The sequence below is a fragment of the Lactuca sativa genome, chromosome 3 (genome assembly GCF_002870075.4).
Source record: "Lactuca sativa cultivar Salinas chromosome 3, Lsat_Salinas_v11, whole genome shotgun sequence".
Lineage (NCBI taxonomy): Eukaryota > Viridiplantae > Streptophyta > Magnoliopsida > Asterales > Asteraceae > Lactuca > Lactuca sativa.
The window spans coordinates 33996190-34013525 of NC_056625.2; the positions used below are offsets into that span (position 1 = coordinate 33996190).

The 17336-nt window shown below is 33.2% G+C and overlaps 1 long non-coding RNA gene across 1 annotated transcript; it reads right to left on the reverse strand.

Moving 5' to 3' along the window:
* Nucleotides 1-6623: 6623 nt before the first annotated feature.
* On the reverse strand, nt 6624-8438 carry LOC122196974 (uncharacterized). The gene is made up of 3 exons (XR_006189733.2): nt 7851-8438; nt 7296-7481; nt 6624-6754 (listed from the first exon to the last, which is right to left on the reverse strand). It is a non-coding gene; the product is annotated as an uncharacterized LOC122196974 (long non-coding RNA).
* Nucleotides 8439-17336: the final 8898 nt, after the last annotated feature.

The window sequence follows — 17336 nt, forward strand, 5'->3', positions numbered from 1 at the left end:
AAAAGATGTTTAAAATTTATATAAACTCCATGTCTTTATAATAAATAAGGAGTTTTTATTAATAAGGTTAAAAATTAGTTTATAGCGTTATAACGACAAATGATAAAACTAGTGATTATTTTTTGTGTCGAAAGTTAATATATGATATTGATGTTTTAAACATAACGCAACATGTTAATATTATGTTTTATGCATGCCAAATGAAATTTAAAACATAAGTATCATCACCGAAGTTTTGGTTTATCAAAATATGACTTTTATCATAAGATGCATAAAATTGAGTTTATAAAATAAAATGAGTTTATTTTACAAATTCATGTAGTCATAAGATGTTGATTGTTAAAAGGAGATTTAAAATAGTAATTTTATAACTCATCCAAAACACCAAGTCTTAAATATAAAATGAAATTTTATTAAGACTATTATCGGTTCTTAAAACCGATCTACGACTAAACTTTAAAATACAAGATTTTTGTTTATAATTGATCACGGCTAATGGCAAATAAAATGAAGTTTTATTTGGCACCTAAAGAACCTCATAACAAGTGATATGAATTTTACAAAAAGGTACATGAATTTGTGGATGCACATGAGACCATGTTTTTATAAAGTATAATTGTAAAGCATATATAAAAACCTTTTCTAAAAATGCAAACCATTGTCATCCTTTTGAAGAACACTCGTTATCATTTGTATGGTCTTAGTTTCACAGGGTCACTTGGTCACTAGGATTGGATTATGTTTTTTGGGGTAGTTTTGTTGTTTCTGGTTTCTAAAGGGTCATCTTGTCACTGGTTAGTTACAATACAACAAGTTGTTTCAAGTAGGATGACCTGATCGGAATCTTGTGTGATAAAGGCCACCTAAGCACGAGAGGTCCGAGGAATAGATGGGATAAACATGCCAAGTTAAGCAATAATTGTTTAGGATCCCATAATCTAGGAGTTACAAATCGTATGCAATTGGTAATCGCTGCCTACCGAGTTTGCTTAAGTTTATGGGATAAATGTCACCTAACCATTTACTTGTTTCGTTACTTGGATCCTAGACTTTAATAAATTAATGTTTTAAGAAACAATAATATATATTAATTTTTTAACGACTAGATATTGAAAATATTAAAAGAAACTTTGTTAAAACTCTTGTTGAGTTTCAAGATATAGTAACATTTGATGATTATAATTTCTATAATTGGTATAATATCTTGAGGTTCTACTTTATGGATAAATAGAAATTATATATACTGAAAGATCACATACCTGAATAACCTTTACAAGCCAATCGGTTTGATCATGATACTTTGATGGAAGTATTATTGTGATGTTGTTGATGTGTTTCACATTATACTAGAGTAATTTACCTTGACTTGCAGAAAGTCTTGGATAATTATGAAACATATCAGATGTCTCATCAAGTAAAGAAGATATTCAATCAGAACACTAGAAATTGCTTCAAGTCTGTTCAAGAATTGAATAAAAGAAGTCTAAGAGATTGTGTACTCAAATAGACTTATAGTTCAGTTAAGGGAGATACAACATAAATCCATAAATCAAGAAAGTACCAAATGATTAGTATTGTTTCTATTGTGGAAGAAACTGGACACTAAAGGAGGAATTACCATCTTATCTCATCGAGTTGAAAAAGTCGGACTTGGACAAGACTTCAAATATCTATATGATAGAGCTATTTATTTTTCCATCATTTACTTGAGTATGCCATTGTCACACCCCCGAACTAGACGGCGGAAACGTCCGAGGGCTCTTGTGACTTAAATTGAATACCATCACAATGATTATACATGAATCATAACATCATTCATCACCATGCATTGAAATAATACAACTGATATTGTTTACATCCCTTACATTGTTTTAGTCATTACAATTTCATAACATAAACCGTTCGATAGATAATCTAAGCAAAACACCATGACATAACTTGTTACTTATTCTTCGGCTTACCTGTTACCTGAGAATACAAGTTATTTTGAAAAACGTCAACATATGAAATGTTGGTGAGTTCATAAGTAATGTTGTAGTAAAATGATTTGGTGTAGTTTGTAAACCCAGAAAATCCGATATTTTCTGAAAAGAGTATTTGTAAAAAAAAAAGTGTGAAGATCCGTAAATATGCTTGTTGATTTTTAAAACATGTATAGTTGTTGAATTTTGTATACGTCACACAAGTGAAAATGTTGGACTTCCCAGGAAAACCCGGTGTTTTCCCAATACGTAAATACATGACTTGTTTATTGTTATACCGATACGTCAAATGTTTTTGATTACCCGGGTGGCATTGGATTAATTAGGGTTTGTGAGTTGTTATAATCACGCATTAGGAAAATGACTAGTTTATAACTACAGATTATGAACGATCCTTAAAGGCGTCGGCCGTTACTACTCACTTAATCCCCCCGCCCTGATTACTATTGTTTATCATCCTAAATCTGTTTACTTTGTTTTCTCATAAGCCCAACAACCGAGGAGAAAGGAGGGTACGAAGCCCCCTTTATTACCAGGAGTTATTCAAGGCTATCGGGAATGCAAAAGACACTTGGCCCAACTCGCATTTGACTTCTCGACCTCACTAGCAGTACTAACGGGCCATTAGGGCCCAATAACACATTATAGCTATTGAAAGTCCTTTTACGTGGAATTGGGTCATAGAAGGCCCAATATCACATAAGCATAATCCCTTTGGGCCCAAAGATCATGTTGATGGGCTAGCAAGGCCCAACACGCAAGATTTGAAACTTTCAAGCCCAAAGTTTGTATGTTGACTTATTGTAGTTATCGCGTGATTAACGAATTATTTTGGTTTAACGATTTTGTGTTGTTATTGATTCGAGACCGAATCAATTCGTTTGGTAACGATATGTATTATTGAGAGTGTATTTGTTTTCCATTTTCGTCGGTAATTCACGGATCTTGTATCTTAATTTGATTGTTTGTAAGTAGAGTTTGGCCCTTTTTAATTACTCATCCTTGTATAAAATTACACTTTTGGTCCTTTTATATAAAAGAATTTCATTTTTAGTCCTTAAAACACTTTTCTTGACACTTTTGTATGATTTATTTGATGAAAACAAGATTTTACCCCAAATTTTATTTAGTTGACAGATTCAGCCCCTCCAGAATAGTGGTTCTCGGTTAAGGACCCATTTTTCACAACTTTTACAATTTTGGCACAAAATCTAAAAAGTTTGCATTTTTAGTCCTTTTTGATAATGAAAAACATTTTTGAACCTTATAAACATTTTATTATGCTAATTGCTCCCTGTTTTACAGAAAATTTCATTTCCAGCCCCTCAACTTGTAAAATTTTGCATTTTGGGGCTTATTGGGCCGAAAAGCCCAAAATTAGCCCATTAGGCTAAAAATTTACATTTTAAGTCCTTAGAAATTTCTAAAAATCAGGAAAATATTTATCGAAACTGTTTTGGACCCTCTTACCCTTCAAGAACCGTGACTTATTGACTTTTACCCCAAGTTTGTATTTTTGACAATTTAAGTCCAAAAATGGGTTTTATGTTCAAGTATGTTTATTCTAACCTTATAAACTATTTTATTGACTTGATTAGTGTAAAATAGCTTAAGTTATGTTTATTTCCTTTCTCATGTCTTAGATCTCGGTTATTACACACTTTTTGATAACATATTCATCACAAAACACATGATATCACACACATACATGCATCAAATCACACATAGCATACATTTACACATAGATCTACACATTTTCTTGTATTCTCCCCCATAAAACTCATAAAAACCAAAAAGAAGGGGGTATGAAACTCACCTTGAGTTGTGGATAAGTTTTGAAGAAGATTTGGAGAAGTTTGGTGCTATTTTCGGCCCTATCAAGTTCCTTGGATGGATCTCGAACTTAGATGCTTCTAAGGTGCAAGATCATGAGTTTGAATGAATTAAGAGATGATTCTTGAATGAAAGGAAATAGCTAGATTATGGATCTAACATCAACTTACCTTAGATGATGTGTTTGTGGGTCAAATCTCCTTGAAAGCTTCCTTAATCTCGAAAATATGGAGAGGAGTGGAGAGAGTTTTCTTGAGAGAATTATGAGTGAAATGTGTGTGTGTGTGTGTGCTTGGATTCGGCCGAGAGCAAGAGAGAGGGGAGAGAAGAGAGGTTTTTGAGTTGATTTGCATGAAAACATGAGATGGTGCATGGGAAACCTATGGATAAATGTGAGGTGGCATAGGAAAAGTCAACTCTCCTTCTTTGGTTGGGCTTGGGCCGAGAATGGAGAGAAAAAAGGAAAGGATTGGGCCCTTAAATGCCTAAGTCCAATTCATAGATAATTTAGATAACTATTGGCTCAAAATAAATCAAGAAATGATTTTTATGGCCCATTAGGGCTAATTAGGTAAGTTATGGCCCAATGAGGTCCATTAAGGTATTTCATTTCATTCTAGGCCTAATATGGCCCAAAATGTTAAAATAAATGAAAGTGGGTCCAATTAGATCCCATTCAAGAGTTCTAAGCCCAAGATAGTCCAAATGGAAGCTTATTGGCCCATTGGGCCCAATAAGGAAATCCTAGTCCAAAATGGACTTAAATAAGGATTTTTTGGTTTCCAATAGCTTGTTGGCTATTTGTAGTGCATATATGATGTGTTTGATTGAGATTTTATTGTTAATGAATAAGCATCTTTCATGCTTTCCCATTGTTGGTTTACATTTGTTATCTTTGTTCAATGTTTACAAGGCTTCAGATTCCTAGTTGTGACACTCATACTTAAAGTGACACTAATAAATATTATGTGTTGATTATTGGAAGAAATGATAAATTGATTACAAACGAATGACATTTCATGTTGAAGATATAACAAGTTTTGTTATAGTCTTTATTTAAACAATAGATGTTTTGTACATATTCTTATAGAGACATGTGACAGTTGTAATTCATGAATAAATCTAGATTTACTTATCGTTTAAGGGATGTTCACATTCGTGATCTGAAACAATGTATTATGTGTTCAAGAGTATTTTCTCATAATGTTGATTATGAAGTAAATCTATAAGCTTTCATTGGATTGATAGTTCTGATCATAACACCTAAATGATCAAAGGATATTTGATTGAAACTTATTTATGTCATAATCATCATGACTATATAAATAAGAAGTACATATACCAACTTCAAAAGGATGGAATTTTTGAAGGCAAGTGAGCATGATTCATTTGATATATGTGCGTCCTATTTATATAGGAAGATGATTCACAAGTGTTTTTATCTATTAGTAGTTAAAGAACAAAATGATTGACAAAGAATTATACATAAGTGATGTATGTAATCTTTTCAATCCATGAATAGATTTGGTGATAGATACTTAATCAATTTCACTAACGCCTTTTATTCGTTATTGTTGAAACCTTTGATTTGCTTAAATTGTTTCATAGTGAAGATTGAAATACAACTTAATGAGATCATTATTAACCTTTCATTGTGATAAAGAAAATGAGTTATTATAGACCAAGTTTTCTTGTAACATCTTAGGAATTGTGGAATCGATTAACAATCATTCCGAAAAAAACACTCACTCGTCATTAGTATGTTTCTTGTTGCACTACTAGAAAAAAGGCCTTTTACGACGCTCATTGCGCGTCGTAAAACGCTTAGACGACGCGCAAATGCGCGTCAAGGAAGGCCTTGTCATAACGAGAAACGACGCGCTTTTGCGCGTCGTCTATAGACGACGCGCATTTATGACACGCAATTACGACGCTCATTTACGACACACAATGCGTATCAAGGAAGGCCCTGTCATAAAGGAAGACGACACGCATTCGCGTGTCGTAACCTTACGACGCGCGTGTTAATGACACGCAATGCGCATCATTAAACGCGCTGTCAAGAAAGGCCATGTCATAAATGAAGATGACACACATTTTTGCGTATCGTAATTGTAAATTTTTATATATATATATATATATATATATATATATATATATATATATATATATATATAGATTTACTAATTTTCAAATTAAATTTGCATTTCATGTCTCATAATAGAAAATAAAATATCATATACAAAAAATACAATCCATTGCACAAAAGTTAATGTCATACAAATACTCATTCTAATATTAGACAAATGTAATACATCAAATGTGAAAGAGATGAAAGTCTTCAACAAATAATAGTTGAGCTAAAAAAAACTTGTTGCCCACCTTCACAACATCTCGAGCTACTTTGCTTGTCACTATGCACATCAACAAGACCTACAAATTTGAATAATGCAACCATTAGATTCACATAAACCAACAAATCCCAATATGTAAGCATGAAATTTATGCATCTATGTTAAAGGGGTGAAATGGTCATTTACAGTTCATTCAGAGCAAAAAAGGAACAACTTTTTTCATTTACTACTTACTTCACCATACATACCTCATTTATCTCAACAAATGCATCATACTGATTATGGCATCGTTAGATAAGTTAAGTGACTAAGTTAGGTAGGTAACTAATGAGACATAAAACTGAAGAAATGACTAAAATGCCCTTATAGTAAGCATCAGAAGAAGATTAAGTATGACTTTATAAATTGGACCAATATCAATACTTGAACATTGATAAAAAAAACTTACATGAGAGCAAATCCCATTTTCTCCACAACACCTCTGAGATTTTTCACCATTTTCAAGCTCAATTGGATAGTGTTTCAAGGATCCCGAGCCTCCTACTTTTTGCTCAAAGTTTCCAAGATTCTTAGCAAATGTTGGACCTAAAATGAAAGAAAAAAATGGTTTTCTGAATATATACTTCAATTACTAAGAAAATAGTAAGTCAAAAAACTACAGATGTTCAAAATAAGATGCTAGTAAAGCTTTCCCATAATGGTAAGATGTTATGATATGCAGAGCAAATGTAAAATTCAATAAGATGCACATAATAATATTCTTATGATCTTATAAGATTTCCAAATAAGATACTAGTAAAGCTTTTGCACAATGATATAAGATGTCATGACATACAGATCAAATTTCAAGATTCAATAAAATGCACATAATAATATGTTTTAGGGCAAATTATAAAAAAATGGTCCCTGAGCTTTCTAATTTTCCCATTTTTAGATCAAAATTGAAACATTTGTCAGCTTTTGTTCTTATTTTTGTTCCAGTTGCAGATTCTTTTCTCTTTCCAATTCATATTTGTGTTTCCATTCTATAGCCTCAAGTTGAGCAGCAGCTTTAGCTTCTGCTGCTTCTCTTAAAACCTTGCCAACTGCTTATGAGTGACATAAACCACAAGGATCAGACACGAACCTTATTATTAACAAAAGCATCCTACTTTTATTTCACCCGAATGAAAGCAATCATACTTCTCATGGCTATCGAAAACTCCACAAGTTGATCTTCAATCCCATCAACAAGTGGAAGTGGCTGATCATCAATTTCTTTTACAACTTTCTCTTAGTTTCCAAGAGGAAGGAAATCATTTACACCATTCTCCTGTGCAAGATTATGTGCATTCACCAGTTCAAAATCGAATGAAAATTCGAAAGAGAGTAAGTAGAAAATAGAGAGAAGGGCTCTACAAACGTTAAAAGGCAACACAGATATTTGAGCCTATCATAGCATTACAAAAATATTCAGCCATATTTTGAACTTAATGCTTCAAGACATATTATTGAAACATTCAGCCATCTTTTGAACTTCATACTCAAATTCTATTTATAGCATTTCCTGTTACTTTTCGCCTTCTAGAGACATCAGACATGTCTTTCTGCTTAACTCTAGTATTGTCATTTGCACTTTCATGTTGATGTTAAAGCGAGTCATAGATAATTGAGCCTATCATAGCATTACAGAAATAATTACCTCAGCCCTGAGTCTATCATCGGAGCATAGAGATCCCGTAGCACCAGATCTCCCATCCTTGCCTTGTGGCTAATCACCATCTTTGGCTAAATAGCATATACACAATTTATTAACACGAATTCAGCGATGAAATAGACATTGCATACACAACAATCAATTCTGGAAAACCATCACTAATGCAACAAATAAGTTATAAATCAAAAACATTAAGTCGTTCTGAGTTACGATTGCGTAATTCACTATGACAAGAGCAATTAAGTCAAACTGCATACTGACCTGAACAATTGATTAATAAAGAATTAGAAACTTGGCAGTACCTTTTTTTGGTTATTGTGGGATTTCTTACCTGTACCCATCTTGTAAGGTCTATGACACAGGGCTAATAATCAATTCAAACTTTTCCTTTGTTAAAACTACACAAACTACATCACCTAAAGCAACAATATGTAAAGAATCAACGTATTCACCAAGAAGTGTCCATTCTCCAAAATACCCCCCTTCACTGAACTTTGCTATGTCATAACCACAGCATGAGAAGCACCATCTGTCATAACCACATAAATATTTTCAACTGGGAATCTAATCAAAAAACCCCTGCACATATACAATTAAAAGAAGTTGAGTTTTTTTTTTTTATAAAAAGATATAAAGGTAATAAAACAAACAGAAGTATGATTAATAATAATAATAACACTTACGAATTGGCAGCTTCCATGAAACATTTCTCAATGTGAGGGATAAAATTGGAGGGTACAGCCTGTCCTATTATCATGTTCTTAAATTCAAATTTCGTCTCTGATTCAGCTGGCAGTGGCTTTATATACCTATCATTTTTTAAAGCAAAATATTAGGAAAAAACAGATCAAGGATTGATGATGCTACATAGATTTTTAAGCCGTTAATTGTTGATGCGATAACGGATTGTAATTTCAGATTTTTTTTGTCATTGCATCCAAAAGAAAAGTAATCAGAAAGAAATTGCATTAGACATATGTAGAGGTAAGCAATCAGAAAGAAAAGTATAATTGAGTTGCTTTTAACAGTGTAGACAAATTACTTTGAAAGCTATTCACATGAAATACATCAGCGTCTTTCTAACGATCTGAAGTAAAAAATTACTTATTGTGAACAACTATATCTTTTATACATATCAGATATCAGATGCAATTTTTTTAAGGAGAGATCTTAATTTCGTTAGGCTTACTTTTTGAACATGGAAATGAAAGAGATGAAGAATACGGGGGCAAAACCGTCATGTTCAGAAATTTAACATATTTGTTGCTATTTTTTTTGAAAGAGAATTTGTTGCTAAAGTTGACAATTTATGGTCTAAAAACATTATGAAACCATGAAATGAGTACCAAAATTTATACATACATATGGTGTCATAAATATAATAGGTTTGGTATATGGGTCGCAAAGCCCATATGTTAAACTTGTGAAAATGACCATTTTGCCAATTGCCAAATGGGAATAAAGAAATATTTAACTGTAGCAAAAAACTCCCTGACTCCAAGAAGAGGGAGTAAGCAGATTACATTTCAAAAACCCTGAATACATCCACATATCAATCGTCAACACATAACCATTATAAAAAGTAGCTAATTAGAAAGAGAAATGTCATCATAAACTTAGACTAATGAAACAGGAAAGGGTCAAGGGAGGCAAAAGAAATATGAAAATTATTTAGAGAAATATTTCACTTAAAAGATGAGAGACAAAATTCACATCTAGAGAACAACTAGAATCAAGTCCTAGTTTACTTGCTGTTGTGCATAGTGCTTAACCTCATGGATTGTAAGCCAAACAAATAATATTCACTTGAAGAATGAAGTAAATTATAAGATACTGGTCATCCTGGTCAACTTGACTAAAAGAGATATAATGGCATGCTTAAATATATTTAAATATATTTATGAAGCCTTTAGTATTCTATCTGGTAAGGAAAAAAGATCAACATATGACCATAAGAAAAATGACGAGCCGGCTCAGCCTTTCTGAAGGACTAACACGTCAAGGGAGTGGAATCATTGGCTCATTTGGACAAGATGAAGAGCTTCGTTATGTAATTGCTATAGTTCGTCGATAAGATTTACAACCTTATTTTTGTTTTATAAATTAGGGAAAATTTCAAGAGATAGAAATATACTTCACTTGTTTGTAGTGGTGATAGAACTCCAAAGCAAAAGGTGAAGTTAAAGGACTTGTTAGATGCAACACGTAATTTGTGTATCATATTAGTTTTGACCTTGTCTTTTTCAAGCATCCACTGCAAGGTTATAACTCATTTCCAAGGTTATAACTCCTTTTATTTGGTTGCTTGCTTTCCGCATTGTCATTGATCACATCTAGACAGGTGATTCTTCAGAGGCTAACTCATGTCTCATATGTGATTCTTCAGGAGCAGGAGCTTGTTTGCTTATCCAGACAAAAATAGTCTCTCCCTTTTCTCTGTAGTGGATATCTGAACATGTGATTCTTCAGGAGCAGGAACTTGCTTGCTTTCTTCATAGTCAATGATCACATCTAACAAGTTCAACAACTGAAACACAGCAAATCAAACAACAATCAGGGAAGAAGAAAAAAAATACATTTAAGATTTTACCAAAAGAAACGAATGTGCAAATTCTACCTGCTCAAGATGTGCAATACTTCTCAAATAAAGGGGTTGATTCAAGAGGCTCAACAACATTGTTATGTCCAAGAAAACACAAGAGTCACTCATTGGGGCATTTTATCAAATAGTTGGTGTTCACCAAAAAGTATCCCTAAACAGGTAGTGATTAATTATTCAAATATTACCAAGTTGTTGTCTTATGTAGTAACAAAGCAACCAAAAATAACAAGCGGTAGCCTGGGTTGTAGGAGCGTAGAGAAATAAAACATCAATTGTGTTTAGAAGATTTAAAAGATTTACCAACAGCGTAAAAGATTTACTGATGACTATACTAAGATTTGATTACTCACCTGTGTATATAAATGCATCATGGTTCCATCATTGGCAGTGGATAACAAGTTCACGACCTCAACCACTCTGTAGTCACGAAACCTTGTGGTAAGATTCTTGAGGGTTTCAATGACCCTTGTAGGCTCGAGAGTAACCAAGTCGCAGGGTTGTGATGCCATACCGGGAATCCATAGCCAAGCTGGGTGAAGGAACAAGACGATTTAAAAAGATAACTCTAAAATAGGAGATAGAAACCTAAATTTCCTTTTAGGTTTTGAAAACATGAATTCCAGGAGAGGAGGAAACCTTGCTGGGCTTAGAATCCCTAGTTCTTCATCATAGAGCCCTCAATCGTAATGATTTTGTAAGGTCTATTTTCGGAAGCAAAAAAACCTCAATCTCAATAGAAAAAATGAGAGAATCGGGATTTTAGAAGAAAATAAAAGACCTCCCGCTAACTACAAAGAAGGAAGACGCACGTTAGGGTTCTTCGTCTGTGTGTTGTTTTGATTTATCTATGGGAAATTAGAAACAAACGAGAATCAAGCTTTGCATTCCATACTTCATAATGATAACTCATGGAATTCACAGAGCTACATTAAGCTAAACCATGGAAAAGAGAAAAGTAGAAACGAAGGAAGATGAGAAAAAGGCGGAGTTTTCTAATTTTTGAGGATTTCGTTCCCGCTTAGCTATCAAAGGTTGGAAAACGCGCGTTCCATTAAAATTTATAAAGCGACATCCTTAGACGACACACATTTTAGTATAGGTGCCCTCCGTGTTTTTTAGTTAGACACTAATTTAAGGGCACGCAATAATGCGCGACCTAAATCCTTAAATTTTTTTAAGAGATGACACTCTTTTAATGTCACACGCTTTTGCGTAACATAAATCAAGGAGTGTCGTGGTTTGCGCGTCGTAAAAGGGTCTTTTTCTTGTAGTGTTGCACAAGATCACCTGGTGACTTGGATCTATCTTTTGATGTTCGAGGTAGCCTTCGTATTCTCTAGTGGGATAGGAGCACTAACTGAATGTTGATAGTACAAGTTTTTGAAGAGGATAAAGCATAGACCTTGCAGTCTATTATATGATGTTTTAAAAGAACTAGATGTGTACCCGCGCTAAGCGGTGGCGATAAATAGTTCTTTTGGTGAATGGTTTCTTATGGTGAAATAATCATTAGGTTTTATTGTTAGTTATTATGTATAAAAAATTACCACTTTTAAATAAAATATTTATGTTTCAACCTTATATTTATAATGACTTTTTATATATTTTATGTAAATTAATTAATATTAATGTTTATTTTAAGAAATTTAAATTTATATATATATATATATATATATATATATATATATATATATATATATATATATATATATTAAAATTGTCATTTTGCTCCAAATTAAATTTTTTATTAACATTCCTTAATTCAAGTCTTAAAATTTTTGGAAAGTATTAATAATTACTTATGTATAATTGATTTGTATAAAAATCTTTGTAACTTTTACCTCTTAAATTTCAAGACATGACTAATATGCTTTATAATATAGTATAAGACTATTCACTTTATAATTTTTTTTGGAATTATGCTTACTACAACAAATATATATTAAATATATATATTTTCCAAGCAAACAAGTGGATTAAATACTTTCATTAGATTAAGGATGTAATTGTTTGTCCTTATCTAAAAATGTATGGAGTTATAGAGCTTATGTTAGGCAATAAGTCTAACTACTCTAGCACCTACAAATTGCATGTATGTAGACTATCCTAAATAACTGTTTAGGATGAAGTCTCTGCTAATCCTACTAATCGTTCCAGAAGACAAGTTCTTATAAAGTTCTTTTTCTAAGTGGGAGATATATGGAACTTTAAGAGCTAAAGATCCATAAACTAAATGCATCATAGTTTGGAACTAGCAAGTTTTCAGCCGTTATAGAATCTGCTCAATAGTTGATCATAAACGAATAAAACACATAGAGATGCATTCATGTATGATTATCAATTATGGGCTTGATTAATCTTCCTCGATATAGTTTGACTATAAAGAGTAAGTGAGTTTTCAAAGGAGAGAACATATATGAATGAAAATCCTTCCAGATTTAAGTTAACATCTCAAAGTAAGAATATTCTTTCTTATAAGATAATTACATAGTATGATTTGATTATAAATCAAGATGACTCTTTTGTTTTTCTACAAAGCTAGTCGGAGCGTAGTAAGATTCCTAGCCCTATATGTAGTAGGCATACTAATTCATGGAATAAGGATATATAAAGTTAGATCATGACAACTTAAATGATTAAGTAAAATTGCATTAATTGTCAAGGATCTTAAAGAGTTTAAGATAAAGGACTCTGAGAGAGTCATCTTTTCAAATACCACTGCCATGATTTTGAGCAAAATCCTAGTACGTTGTTTTGAACTAGATTATATGATTGTATTCCATATGCTGTTGCAATTGATCATATATGTCATGATTATGCATAAAGGCCAAATAATTTGTATGCTTAGAGCATGTCGAATGATACCAGTATAATCCGAGAACAAGTCATTGTATGACTTATAGGAACATTCTAAAGTACTTGCAAAAACTAAAGAAATATTCCTAATCTACAAAGTATTTGAAAGAAAGCCATGTTTAAAGCTGTTACACATGTGCTAAACTTTCAAATAGATTGAGATGACTCTCAGTCATAATCGGATGTGTCCTTATTACGAATGAAGAGAAAGTTACATGGATAATACTTCCATTTAGATTTTAATTATAGTTACATATCAGAGTTAGAGTACATTGTGGTTTGGAGAACCACATACAGAGATGCTTAATGTATAGTTCATTATGACTAAGAGTAATCCCATTACGCAAGTATTACTATTTAAGTCATATTTAAGCATCTAATTCATTCTCAATAGTTTTCTTTATATATGAGTTATATATAAAACTCAAAATGTTTGTATTCGCAAAGTTTATACAAATCAAGTATAACAAATCTACTTAACTAAGTTCCTTCGTTAGCTAAAGCATGAAAGTCAGGATGGTGCTATAGGAACTTATTGATATAAACATATTTATTTGATTGAATTTTAGTATTTGGATATTAGAACAGTACAAGCAACATATACTGTAATGAATTGATATATTGGATATGAGTCTTTCATTTAATAATTGTTGTGTTCTATATTAGCATGTTTAAGTCCTTAAATAACTAGGTTATTCTAAATATCCATAGTCGTTCATAGTTGTGGGAGCATCTTTGAGGTAAGACTAATATGAGTGGATTGGAGGATTCTCATGGAGATGAGAATAGCAAGAGCTGCTACCAACTTCATAGGTACTTGATTAGGAGAATACCCACATCAAAATCACTTTATGGATCATAGTCATGAGTGATGTTTTGATCAAGGTTGTATCTTTGTATTCTTAGACCTGAGATACATATTTGGGACTTGAAGTGTAGGAATTGTTGTGCTTTGACATGGTTTAACGTTGTTTCGTAAGAGGCAGTCATAAGGGTTATCGTTGGGTATGACATGAACTACATTGATGGGGATATGTAGTCGAGATGGGATTTGTCCCTCTTATTCGTTGAGAGTTAGACATCTAAGGACTTACTAAAAGTTGAACACTAAATGAGATTGATGGCGATCCATATCTCATGTTCGACATGATGTCTGAGACAAAGTAATAATTGTTGATGTAGAGATGCTAATAATCAGGTGTATCCTATAGCTTGGGAAATTGTTGATGTAGAGAACAAGAACAACTGGAAATGGTTCCTGGATTTGGTTAATGATGATATTGGATTGCAGGGTGGAAAGGGTGTGTGTGTACTCAGTGACCAACACAAGGTAAAGTAACCATCTCTTTATTTTCCATTATTTACAATAGTGTATGGTGTTTCTAATTAACTTTTTTTTTTCATGTTATAGGGTCTTGTTGAAGCTAGTAAGGATATTCTACCATATGTTGAGAACAGGCAATGTGCAAGCCATATATATGCTAATTTCAGAAAAGTTTATAGTGGAGTGCAGTTCAGAAACATATTTTGGGCAGCTGCAAAATCTACCACATAAGGAGATTTCAAGTTTAATATGGAAAAGATTAGGGCAATAAGTTCTGCTACTTATGATCATCTCATGGAAAGGGAACCTACTTCATGGTGCAAGGCTTATTTCTCTACTGGCTTGGCTTGTGAGGCTGCAGAGAATGGGATTGTTGAGTGTTTCAATGCAATCATTGTAGAAGCAAGAAAGAAACCTTTGCTGATTACGCTTGAAGAGATTAGGCTTTACATGATGGAAATGGCTTTCAGTCTGAAACAAGAGGCTGAAAACTGAGTTGGTGAAGTTTGTCCTTCCGCGATAACAAATATGGAAGAATTTGGAGAAGACATTAAGTAAGTATTCTCAATTGTTTTGTTTTTACATGTTCTATCTTATGTGTTTGCATTTTATGTTCTGTCTTATATGTTTGTGGAAGTTGGCATGCAGTTCCAAGTAGAATGAATGAATATGAAGTAAATGGGTTTCAAAACTATGGAGTTAACTTGAAGGAAAAAATATGTGCTTGTAGATTATGGGAACTTTCAGGAATACCTTGTGTGTATGCACAAGTGGCAATATTGTACACCAATCAAGATCCAGTTAACTTTATAAGTAGTTTGTTCAGCAAGAATAATTACAAGGAAACTTATGATCAGAATATACACCCAGTTAATGGAAGTATCTTATGGGAAGAAACAAGTTACACTAAGCCCCTTCCACCCATTGAAAGGAGGATGCCAGGAAGGCCTAGTGTTAAAAGAAGAAGACATGTTTCAGAATATCAAGACAAGTACTCTCGAGTGTCAAGCAAGGGTAGAACTGTCCAGTGTAAAAATTTTCTACTAAGGGGACACAATAAAACATCATGCAAGAATCCTACAATGGTTCCAGAACCTCAACCAATGAAAAAAAATGTGCAGGCCTATGTTGGAGCCTGATTTGCTTAATTGGTCAGGAACTAAAACAGGATCTAAAGGTGGTGGAAGGGATGGTGGAAGGGTTGGTGGAGGAAGGAGTAGAGGTGGTGGTAAGGGATCTAGTGGAAGAGGTGATAGAGATGGTGGTAGGGGATCTAGTGAAGGAGTCCAAACAGAATATGGGGAGGGTACTTCTGAGTTTCCTAAATGTGAGCCTGAACTTGTTGCCATTCCAAATGTTGAGAGTGAAACCGTCCACTTCAATTGGTATTTTTTCATGAAAAGCAGACATGAGATAACAAATCCAGTGTTTATGATGCAAGTCCAGATTTTCACAATCATATAAGCTTAACAATTGACAACTTAAGGAAATCTTTATACACTACAGAAGAGATCATGGACTGTCCTGGATCGGTGAAGCAGAATTACAACAAATTGAAGGTCTTGGATTGAGTGAAGTAGAAGTACAACAAATTGAAGATGTAATAGTTGCTATGTCACAAGTATGCTTTCTCATTGTTCATTTTGTGATGTTAAATCTTGCTAACTGGCCTTTTTGTTATGCTTGTTACAGGATGCTGGAATTGCTAGCCAAATAACAGTTGAAGAAATCCCTACAAATCAAGCACTTGGAGATGAAGAAAGGATGAATGAGGAGGATGGAATAGATGAGCCAAGGATGGGTGAGGTAATGATGAATGAGGAAAGTATGGATGGTGAGAGAGAAATACCTATCACACAACAACTGAATCAAGTAAGAAGGAGGCCTACAAAGAGGAGCAAAGTGAATCAAGTCAGGAGGAGGAAGCCTTCGGAAAGGATAACAGAGATCAAGTTGCAAAAGGTGGTAGCTGTCAAGAATGGAAGGGGGATGAGTTCATCCAACCCCCTTAGTCTAGATTAAGGTGTTTCTAATCCCTACTTTTGTTAAGAACATGTATAAAAATTTTGGGTTTGGGCAAATGTTGATATCCGTTTTTGTTGATAAGCCTCTACTGTTGATAGCCTTTTTTGTTGATAGCCCCTTTTGTTTACATCCATATAAACTATAGGCTTTGGGCCCCTTGATCATGTTTTTGAGCATTTACACAACTTGCCATAAAACTGGTTTGGCTATGGTTAATATTACTACATGTTCTATGATTAACAATGTTTATGTTCCCTTTGGTTATATTGATTCCTTGTTTTATAGATTCCAGACATGCATATATTAATTGTGCTTACAATGTTTGCTTATATGGATACTAGTCATGCATGATTTCGGTCATGCATGATTCCGGTCATGCTTGATTCCAGTCATGCATGATTCTGGGCATTGACTCCATTATATATTGATTCGTTTGTGTATTAAGTCCATTATTAACTTATCACAGTCATACCTTGATTCCATTCATTGATTACAATCAACACATTTAAAGTTCACACATAAACTAGATACTTCATTCATAATCATATAAGTCACAAGACACTACATTCATAGTAAACTAACAACCCTTAGTCATAACCAAAACAAACACAACCAAGATACATTAAAACAAGTTTCTATCCTACCAATCCATCAACATAACCAA